General features: G+C 40.9%; 1 long non-coding RNA gene across 1 annotated transcript; it reads left to right on the top strand.

Annotated features, from left to right (window-relative positions):
• Positions 1-8,108: 8,108 nt before the first annotated feature.
• Positions 8,109-11,143, top strand: LOC143539191 (uncharacterized). The gene is made up of 2 exons (XR_013136390.1): positions 8,109-9,618; positions 9,657-11,143. It is a non-coding gene; the product is annotated as an uncharacterized LOC143539191 (long non-coding RNA).
• The last annotated feature ends 618 nt before the right edge of the window (positions 11,144-11,761 follow it).

Consider the following 11,761-nt stretch of genomic DNA (forward strand, 5'->3'; position numbering starts at 1 on the left):
GAACATCATCGATAAACACGATCACGAATTTATCCAAGAAAGGCCTACACACCCGATTCATTAGATCCATGAAAACGGCGGGTGCGTTGGTTAGACCGAAGGACATGACCAAGAATTCAAAATGGCCATAACGAGTACGAAAAGCAGTCTTCGGAACATCTTCATCGCGGATACGCAACTGATGATAACCAGAACGGAGATCGATCTTCGAGAAACAAGAGGCACCTTGGAGTTGATCAAAAAGGTCGTCAATACGCGGTAAGGGATACCGGTTTTTAATGGTGAGTTTGTTCAACTCGCGGTAATCAATACACATGCGAAACGATCCATCTTTCTTTTTAACGAACAACACCGGAGCACCCCAGGGCGAAGAGCTAGGGCGAATGAATCTTTTAGCAGTCAACTCTTGAAGTTGGCTTGCCAATTCTTGCATCTCAGCGGGTGCAAGACGGTAAGGAGATTTAGCAACGGGGGAAGCACCAGGGACAAGATCAATACGGAACTCAACTTCACGAGCGGGAGGGATACCAGGAAGATCATCAGGAAAAACTTCAGGGAAATCACGCACAACAGGGATATCGCGAAGCTTCTTCTCTTCAACAGGTTTAACCACATGGGCTAGAAATGCAACACACTTCTTCCGCATGAGTCTTCGGGCTTCGGCGCAAGACATAAGTTTAAGACCACTGGAGGGTTTTTCGCCGTAAATGTAAAGATCACCATTTTCTCGAGGTAGGCGAACCAATTTCTTGGCGCAAATAACTTCGGCGCGATTATGCGTAAGCCAGTCCATACCAATGATAACATCAAAGCTTCCAAGAGGCATAGGGATGAGGTCAATCAGAAAATCGTTTTCGTTAAGATTAAGCGTACAATCTTTAATCACCGAGTTAATTAAAATAATTTCACCATTAGCCAATTCAACTGAAAAATCTTCTTTTAAATCGTTGCGCGGTCGCGCAAGCTTCTGCTCGAAGGCGCGAGAGATAAAGCTTCGATCGGCGCCAGTATCAAAAAGTACAGAAGCATAAAATCCGTTAAGCAAAAATGTACCATTAATTACGTCATTATTCGCTTGCGCTTGGTGCGCGGTTATGTTAAAAGCTCGTCCACGCGTCACTTGGTTTGAAATCTGGTTCACCGGATTCGCTTGTGTGATTTGCACTTGCAGTCTCGGGCACGCGTTCCGGAAATGACTGGGATCACCGCAGTTAAAGCACGATCTGGGTCGTGGGTTTTGGTAGATTGATTGTGGGTTCTGCGGGTAGACTGGTGGTGTTGGCGCAATTGGATTGGCGGGAAGGACTCTACAGTTCTCAGCAGTGTGACCAGTACGGCCACATCGGTTACAAAGTCGACACGGGGTTTGGGTTGGGTGGTGAAATCTACAGGTTGGGCAAAAGGGATGGTTTCCTGTGTAAGGTTTCTTAGTTGGCGGGGCAGGGAGTGCTGGATTGGTTAGGGCATAGTTGTGAACTACAGGGGGAGTTGGGTAAGCTGACAGAGGGTTAGGCGCGTAAACTGGGGGTTGCTGGACAATGGGCGGGTTGGTAAGCGCATAGGCCTTGCGCCTGCGCTTGAGGTTGTTACGGTTTGAGGGTTCAGGTTTGGTTTCTGTTGGTTCAGGGACAGTCTTGGTGAGTTTGGTCTTTTCTGTTCCCCGCAGGAACAGGGTTCCTGCTCTGACATGGTTGTCGCTGAGCACAGCGGCCAATTCGATGGCGTCAGAGAGGGTAACTGGGTTTCTGGCCCATACAGAATCTTGAATTTCCATGGGGAGACCCCCAAGGAATTTCTCTATGGCTCGGCGGGAAGGGGTAACAAGGTGAGAGACAAGCAGGCTTAGTTCATGGAAGCGCGTCGCGTACTCGCGCGCTTCTCCGCTGTATTGCTTCAAGTTCCAGAATTCTTCCTCCAGGCGCTTAACTTCGTTGGGAGGGCAGAATTCTCGCGTAAGAATTTCCTTGAATTCCTCCCATGTCATGCTAGAAGCAGCCTCTGCGCCACGCGCATGAGCTACTCCATTCCACCATGTAAGCGCTCTGGATTCCAGGACACTGGAAGCATATAGGGTTCGTCTTTCTGAGGGGCATTGGGTATGGAGGAAAGTGTTTTCAATCTTCTCAAGCCATTGGAGCATCACGGTGGCTCCTTCAAGACCTGTGAACTTCGGAGGGTTACCCGCGTTAAAGGACTTAATGTTATAACTCGAGGTGTTGGTATTGTTTTGGCTCAAAGCTTGGGCTATTGCGGCGGCCATTTCCTGGGAACGTTGCTGTCTACGCATGCGCGAGGCTTCTCTTCTCTGAAATCGGCGAGATAGCGGAGGCATTCTATAAAAGTTTTAATTTTAGTTAATATCTTGGTTTTATCGCAAAGTATAACTTTATAAAGCTTGGTTTCGCAGAGTTAGATACTATCAAAAGTTAAAGTAAATTAAATGACTTTAAATGCAGACTTAATAAAGGTAACAAATCCGAATCGAGAATCGACAATTCATGTATCACCATGACTTTCCGAATTCCCAATTTAAAATATACGAGCAAACGAGCATTGGAGATTGACGATTCATGTATCACCATGACTTTTCAATCTTCAATATAAAACATACAAGAAAATGAGTATTGGAGGTTGACAATTCATGTATCACCATGACTTTTCAAGTCTCCAACCTCAGAACATAATCGTAAATGGAAATTGAAAATCAACTATTCATGTATCACCATGACTTTTCGGATTTTCAATCCCAACAAACGAATATGTAAGTAAAATCAATAAAAATCGAAATTCAGCAAAAATCGAAATATCGCGAAATAAAACATAAAATCATATACTGCGCAAGTGCGAGCATATTCATAAATAACGAGTAATTAACAATAAGCGTGCAAACATGAGATTTCTCTCATGCGCGAGAAGGGACTCTTAGGTATTCTAGGCCGTTACGTCTAACCACCTATCCTAAAGTCAACGAGCTCTGATACCAATCTGTAACACCCCGACCAAAGGCGGATTATACATCGGGGCGCCACATATTGTTTCATTACTCGTGACACTATTGGTGTCAATATTTATTAATACACATTTTATCACGCACGCGCAGCGGGGAAAATAAAGAACATAAATCAAACATAAATCAATATATTATAAATTATAACATTCAAACAACATTAACTTGTCTTGATACATTTTAATTCTAGGTCCAAAAGTAAAAACGTCCTACGTGTCCACAAGCTCCAAAACAGCTACTGCAAACCTGAACATGTGTTAAAATAAACGTCAAACACTTGCGTGTTGGTGAGAGATCAAGTTTAATACAATACATAGATAACAATAAAATCTGCGCGCAACATGTGTATGTCTGGTTTTCAACAAGGGTGTAATCTGATCGGGACCAACTCTAAGAGACAAGACTGCCAGTGCTCACAATTGAGCTCACAAACAAGACTAACTGTGCAAGTGTAACAAAAGAGAAAATCATAAACGAATGTTCTCCCGTGTTCATCTAATGGTACCATGAAAACTGCGGAATAGACCGTCCATACGGTTAATGATCCACACATACAAATAAACAGCCAAGTCTACGTCCTCAACACATGGGATACTGCGCGACTAAAGTTCATAAACAGTTTAAGACTCAAGTTTTGTATGAACACATGAACATCCCAAAGCATTTAAAATAAAAAGGGATTAGATACGAGATAACTCACTTGATAAACGATGCGGTGAAAGATATGCAAGAATCAACTCTTAAACAAGCAAAGTTAACCTATAATTAAGATTATTGTTTTAATGATTTGTTTTAAGTCTTGATTATAAGTTAGCATAATTAAATAAGTAAATTATTATATATATATATATTACCGGAAAAGCAGGGCAGATCAGGGAGGAAGACGGAGGCAGAGAGGGAGGCGGCAGAGAGAGCAAGGAGGAGGTCAGGAGAGAGTAAGTGTTTTGTGTGTGTAGTGTTAAGAAAAATAATACTATTATTTATAGAGAAACCCTAGGAGACATAAATCCAGAAAAAGGGGAAAAGATTCCAAGACAAACAGAACAAGACAAAACAAAAGATAACAAAAGATATCAAAAGATATGGCAGCTGCAGGGGGCAAGATAAAGCTGACAGGGAACAGTAAAAAAAGGCATGGGCGGTTCAGATAAAGGTACTGGTCAAGCATGGCAAAAGCAGATCTCAAAAGATAATGTCAGTCACTTTTTCTACCAACCAATGGGGGTTGGTACGCATGCTGCGCCGAAAGTAACTATTCAGACATTAGATAGGTTAGGTCAACGGCTCAAAAGATAAGACAACACAAAAGCAAACGGCTAGATTTAAACAGAAGATACAAGGGTTAAGCGCGGGAAGGCTGAGTGCGCGAGCGCGAAGGCTGGCACAACAATCCTTAGCGCACTGCGGGAAGAATCACATCCTTAGCGTGCTGTGTGAACTAGAATTCTAAGCGCATCGCGGGAAGAACATGCATTCTTAGCGCGCTGCGAGAAGAGTTCTCTTCACGCATCGCAGGAACAAGATGTCTTCACGCAGGCTTCCATGTAAGGAGTCTGGCGCGTGGAGCTGCAGACATCCTTAGGCGGGAAGAACCAAAGGACAAGCAAAGAGTTGAAAGAGGGAAACAAGGCGTAAGGGCGGGACGGCGACAAGAGGGAAAAGAAGGCGGAAAGAGAGAAGGAAGAGGGAGGGGACGGCGGAAAGAAAGAGAGAGAAAGAGGCGGGAAGGAAATTTATATTATTATTAAAAGTAAAATATAAGTATAAATAAATATTAAATCATAAAAGAAAGAGATCGGATAAGAGAAACGGGTACCTGGGTCGGATCGGATCGGGTCAGATGTCACAAGAAGGCACTTTCAACTTTAACCATGACACTTTAACCTGAGATTGCTCTTGGTTTTATAGAACTGCAATCTGCTAAGGAATTATGGGAGGCATTGATTGAGGTATATGAAGGAAATGAAGAAATGAAAAGAAGTCGCCAAGACTTGTTGCGACAAAAATTCAATATGTTTAACCATGTTCTGGGAGAGTCATTGGAGACTCAACTCCAAAGGTTCATAGCCCTGGTGACTGAAATGAGACCCACAAGCATTTATCTGGCAACCTCTGAGATAAACAACAAGCTGGTAAACTCGTTGCCGAAGAGTTGGGATATGAATGTTGCTCTTATCAAAAAGACTAAAGATCTCAATAGAATGTCTCTCTATGAGATGATGGCTACTATCAAGGCATGTGATATGGATGACAAACAACGTGCAATAAATCATGCAAACTCTTACAGTGCAGCTGGGTACAACGTTGCTTCCAACAATGCCCTTATCTCTCAAGACAGTTTCTCATTGTTGAAGGCCACTCAACAACATCCACCTCAGGGAAACTTTCAAATGTTCACATCCACTCAAGGTCAACCATCTTCCTTTCCACCTCAACCAGCTCTAGTATTCTTCACAAAGTCTGGTCAATCTTCAGCAGATAATGAAAAGTCTTCATCCTCTGGTGTTACTTATCGTCAGAACTCCAGTCAGATTCCTTCCATTTCAAAAGAAACTCAGGAGAATATAGCTCTAATAGCAGGATTCATGAACTGTTATAATGCATTTCTAGCTGGAGACTTGGTCTAACCTGTAGTTGCTGCTGAACTCGATCAGATCCATCCTGACGATGTTGAAGAAATGGATATCCCTTGGCAAATCGCCATGGCAGTATTTCGGGCCAAGAAGTTCACTAAGAGGACGGGTAGAAACAATTGGAATATGCCTAATAATCAGAAGGTGAGTTTTAACAAGGACACTCTGAGATGCTACAACTGTCATGAGCCGGGTCATTTTGCTCGTGAATGTACTAACCCGAAAAAGGATGGAAACACAGAAAGGGCGCTGGTTACAGTGGGTAATGCTAGAGGTGAGGTTGAGGGTAGTTCGGTAAATGGTGAAAGGGGATTGGTTGCTCAACAATTCTCTTGGGAGGATCAGATGGCTGCTCTCAACATTGGAAATCAGACCGCAAACTTCGCAAATGTTGAAGACACCGGAGAAGAAAACGCTACTGAGGAGAAAATCAAGGAAATTCAATTCGCATATATGGCGTTCACTTCTCCAAATTCATATGAGGTAAGTTTTCAACCATGTTCTCTAGATTGTGTTGATAAGATAGAGTTATATAAGCTCCATAATGATAACTTAATTAGAGACATGGAAAGAATAAAATCTGAAAACTTCAAACTTAAGAAAAATGAAAAAGGCTTTCTAGATAAGTTAGAAGCAACTCAAAAGGATTTTTCAAAGCTTAAGTCTAAATTTAGTATAAAATGTTGTCATTACCTAGACGTTGAACAAGAAATCGCTGAACTAACTGCTAAACTGGAAGCCTCCAAGTTGGGAATTTTGAATTTAAATAGTAAATTTGAAAGGGCTGAACTAAATTTTAAAAAATTCGAGGGTTCCAGCAAAGTAGTTAGCTCAATGATTGAAAACCAATTGTGCTGGAAAGAAAATGAAGGTGAGGGCATAGGATATAGTTAAATTCCCCCACCCTACAACCACAATTATGTTAGTACTCCTGTTACCAAAGAACATGAAGAAAAGATAAAGGACATGAAATACGGTAAGCAAGACAAATGTGATGGAGCTAGCTTTGTGAATGCAAGTCTGTCCACCTCAGGAGTGAACGATTCTAACGTGTTTACTTCATGTGCAGAAAAAGTAATTGTGAAGGAATGGATTGATGAGGATGACAACCCCTGTTTTGAATTTAATAATGGCATTGTTTCTAATGTTTCTTTAAAACTACATGTTTTGAATTCTGTTATTCCGACTGTTTGTGTGGGCTCTGTTTCAAAGAGCCAGGATTCTTGTGTGATTAATTATGTTAAAACTTTGAATTCTGATAATGTGGTTTCCAATAAAATTAAAAATTCAAAAAATTCTAACAAATACTCACCACCCAAGTTTGTGAAAGAGGGACGCTCTAATGACAAACAAGGTGGTAAGTTCAATAATGTGAAAAACGGTCCTCGTAATTTAATGAAAATTGGTCCACACAACCAGTCCAGACGAGGAGTTGCCCAAAATGATTTCTACGTAAAACGCCAAACTTGTTTTAATTGTGGCACTCCTGATCATATAGCCAAAAATTGTCCACATCGTCCATACGTTCCCTATTATGGATTTTATCATAGGAATATGCCTCATAATCGTACATGCAAAGATTCAGGCATAATCAGGCTAGTTCCTATGACGATGATTGGAACCGAAACGAATCTGTTAGGTTTAGTCCTCATCAGACCAAGCCTAACATGTTTCGCAATAGGGTTAGAAAAGGTGCTTCGAGCTCAAAAAAGAACACACATTCTAAACCGAAACAGGTGGAAAACACAAAACCGTGTCACTTCAATCCAAAAACACCAGAGATGAAGTCAACCATTCGTACATATAATGCCAAATCTTATAATGGTAGACATAAATGGTTGCCTAAATCTCCGGTAAAAGAGTCTGTAAACCAAACGTTTAATGATCAAAAGGACATGTCATGGCAACCCGTGACAACTTTAGATGAGTCAGGGTCACCCAGTGTACCTATGGACTGGGTACCAAAATCTAATTAATCCCGCGCTTTGTGCAGGAACAGCTATGAAGGAATATTATCAGACCTTGGTATGTTGATAGTGGATGTTCCAGGCACATGACAAGAGACATTTCCCAACTACACGACATTCAAACATTTAATGGCGGGTATCTGTCCTTTGTGGGAGGAGAGAAAGGGAAGATTACTCAGAAGGGTACTGTAAGTAACGGTGTTCTAAAATTCAAAAATGTTAATTTTGTTCTAGAACTGAAGCACAGTCTGTTGAGCGTGTCACAAATCTGTGATAAAGAGTTTTCAACTCATTTTACTAAGAAGGAGTGCTTGATTTTGAAACCTGGTATAATTATACCAGAAGACTGGATTTTTGTTCAATCACAACGAAAAGATAATGCCTATGTGATCGACATGAACAAAAATGTTCTTAATGAAATAACTTGCTTGTTTTCAAAAGTGTCAGAACATAATGCCTTGCTATGGCTTCGTCGTCTTGGTCATGCTAACACTAAAACCGTCTTGCTAAAAATGACTTGTTACGTGGTCTGCCTATTAAAGATTTTGTGACTATTGAAAAATGTGTGGCTTGTGCCTTGGGTAAACATCAACGAAAAACTCACAAGCCAAAATTGATCAATACTATTTCATCAGTCTTTCAATTGTTGCATATGGATCTTTTTGGACCAGTTCATGTCTTGAGTCTTTCTCGCAACTCTTATTGTCTTGTTATTACTGATGACTACTCACGTTTTACTTGGGTGTTTTTCTTGTCAAATAAGAGTGAAACTGCAGATTTGATCAAGAAGTTTATTGTGCTTATGGAGAACCAACTGAATTTGAAGCTGAAGTGGATACGTTGTGATAACGGTACGGAGTTCAATAATGCATCATTGAATTATTTTTGTTCAGAAAGGGGGGGGGGTACTCCGTCAGTATAGTTCAGCACGGACGCCACAACACAATTTTGTGTGGCTGAAAGCAGAAACAGAACTCTCATCAAAGCGGCAAGGACTATGTTGTGTGATTCTAAACTGCCATTGTTCTTCTGGGCAGAAGCTATCAACACGGCCTGTTATGTTCAAAATCGGGTGATAATCAACAAGACACAAATGAAAACTCCATATGAGATTGTCTATGGTCATAAGCCTATTGTCACACATTTCAGAGCATTCGGCTGTCCATGCACTCTACTGAATCTCAAGTCTACTCCGAAATTTGGGGCAAAAGCTGATGATTGTTACTCTGTTGGTTATGCGGGCCATACAGCTTATAGGGTTTATAATAAGTCAACCAAGCAGATTCTGGAATCCTATGATGTTCGTTGGTTGGAAGAAAACGAGACTGATGCTCGTGTTGGTCCGGACTGGTTATTCAACTATAATGAACTTTTCAAACCATTAAATGTGCTTCCGGTCGTCAACACAGAACCTTCTGGTGGTGCTATAATGGATGCTGAGAAAGATGACCCACATGCAGTATCTCACATCTCTCCACTACTGGATTATGATGTCATAGAACCACATAATGACATTACAACCGCATCCGTCACTCTGTTAAAAGAAGTTCCATAAACTGAATGCTCGCAAAATTCTTTTGAAGATGCTACAAAAGTTGAGGGGGAGAGTCCTATTCGTCAGATTTTTGGGAGCACACTGTTTCCTGATGCCATTCTAAATGAATATGTCACTAGTACATCGTACTCACACAGTACAACGACCTCTGGATGGAAGAACCCTCTTGCTGATATTGATGTGAATTTGTCAAACTTGCACTCTACTGGTGATGTTCCCGATCAATTAATTCCATCGAGGATTCAGAAAAATCATCCAATTGAGAATGTCATAGGTCCCCTTGAAACAGGCGTGTCCACCAGAAGTCAAACAGGACACATAAACAACTGTTTGTTCTCCTGTTTCATTTATCAAATTGAGCCAAAGATGGTAGAAATGACACTTAATGAACCAAGTTGGGTTGATGTTATGCATGAAGAGTTGAACCAGTTTGATAAGTTGAAAGTTTGGAGATTGGTTGAATTACCAGAAGGAAAGAAAGTACTTGATACAAGATGGGTCTTCCGAAACAAGCAAGATGATACCGGGGTTATTATTCGAAACAAGGCACGATTGGTAGTTCATGGTTTTCGTCAGGTTGAGGGATTAGATTACACTGAAGTCTATGCTCCAATTGCTAGACTTGAGGCCATTAGAATTTTTCTGGCCTACGCATCATTCATGGGGTTCACAGTGTATCAGATGGATGTCAAGACCGCTTTTCTGTACGATGAAGTCAAAGAAGAGATTTATGTGGATTAGCCACCGGGTTTCGTTGATTCCAAGAAACCAAATCACGTCTGCAAGTTAGATAAGGCATTGTATGGGTTACATCAGGCTCCTCGGACGTGGTATGCTACATTGACCGCACATCTTCTAGATCATGGTTACAAGCGAGGAACCATTGATCAAACCTTGTTTCGTAAAACTGCCAGAAAAGATTTGATTCTAGTCCAGATCTATGTGGATGATATTGTTTTTGGATCCACAAATGCTGAGTTGTGTGCAGAATTTGAAGGGGTAATGAAGAAAAGATTTGAGATGAGTTCGTTGGGTGAAATGACAACATTTTTGGGGCCAAAGTTCGGCAGGAATTTTACTGCATCAAGGGAAGTATGTTGAGGATATGCTCTCCAAGTTTGAATTTCAAGATTCCAAGAGTGCTAACGCTCCCATGGCGGAGATACCTCTACTGTCATCTGATCCAGAAGGGAGTCCCGTAGATCAAACGTACTATGGATCGATGATCGGGTCTCTTATGTGTCTCACTGCCAGTCGTCCTGACATCATGTTTGCAGTCTGCCAATGTGCTCGTTTCCAAGCTAATCCTAAAATTTCTCATTTAGTTGCTGTTAAACGTATTTTTAGATATCTGAATGGACAACCGAAGTTAGGTCTTTGGTATCCCAAAAACTTAGAATTTGATCTTTTTGCTTTTGCTGATAGCAATTATGGTGGAGATGACATTGATATGAAATCCACATCTACCGGATGCCAGTTTTTGGGTGATCGTCTCATCTCTTGGCAATGCAAGAAGCAATAGATGGTATCCACGTCAACTGCCGAAGCTGAATATGTTGCTGCATCAGCTTGATGCTCACAGGTTATCCGGATGCAAAACCAACTGCTGGATTACAGTTTGGAAATTCTTGATACTCCTATTTTCTGTGATAATGATGCTGCCATTGCAATTGTTAAAAATCCTGTTCAACATTCCAAAACCAAACACATATTAAAATTCATTTTATTCATGACTGTTTCGACCGAAAATTGATTCATCTTGAACAAGTTCACACTGAAAACAATGTGGCGGACTTATTCACAAAACCGGTCGGAACAACCAAATTTAATGTGTTTGTTAGTTTTTTTAAAATGCTTCGTTTCGAGGATCGAGTCTTTTTGGGATAAATCTGTACATATTTTGTTAATTTGTACAAATTTAGGGGGAGAAAAATCAAAAAAGTCAAAAATAGTGTGTGCGCGTTGTTTACTAAAAATAAAAAGTCAAAAAGATAGTGTGTGTGCGTTGTTTACCTTATTAAAAAATGTAACATCCCGAAATTTCCAAAGTAATATTAATTATATTAATTAATAATAGAGGGAAAGTTTACTCGGGTTATCGGGAAATAAATAAATAGAGTAGGAGTTGGTATGGGTCGGGCTAGTGTTGGGTAATGGATATGGGTTATGGACTTGGGTTATGAAAGAAGGAAGGAGAGTCCATGGGCTTGAGCCCATGATCCCTAATTATAAATACCATTAATCACCATTTAATCCTCATTCTCACATATTCCATACACCACCAAAACACACACTTAATATTTCTCTCTAGTTCTTCCTTATCTCTAGCCGAAATCAAGAAGGAAACCGAGCACCGACCCGAGGTAATGATAGTTTAATATTGTACGAGCCTAAAACGTTAGTTATAGTCGCGTAGCGACGAGCCGACACCGTTAAACCGTTTAAATCACAAGATCCGGGTGGAATCGGGTATAAACCGGACCTAAGATGAGTTTAGGGATCACCCTAGCTCAAATCTGGATCAAACGGGACGAAAAACGATGAAAACAGTGGAAGAACGAGTGAGATCTCGTTTTTCCGATGAAAACGCGGTTTTCCG

Source organism: Bidens hawaiensis, unplaced genomic scaffold (genome assembly GCF_021521415.1).
Source record: "Bidens hawaiensis isolate Kalapana, Puna unplaced genomic scaffold, B.hawaiensis_p1.1 tig00011824_1, whole genome shotgun sequence".
Taxonomy (NCBI): Eukaryota; Viridiplantae; Streptophyta; class Magnoliopsida; order Asterales; family Asteraceae; genus Bidens; species Bidens hawaiensis.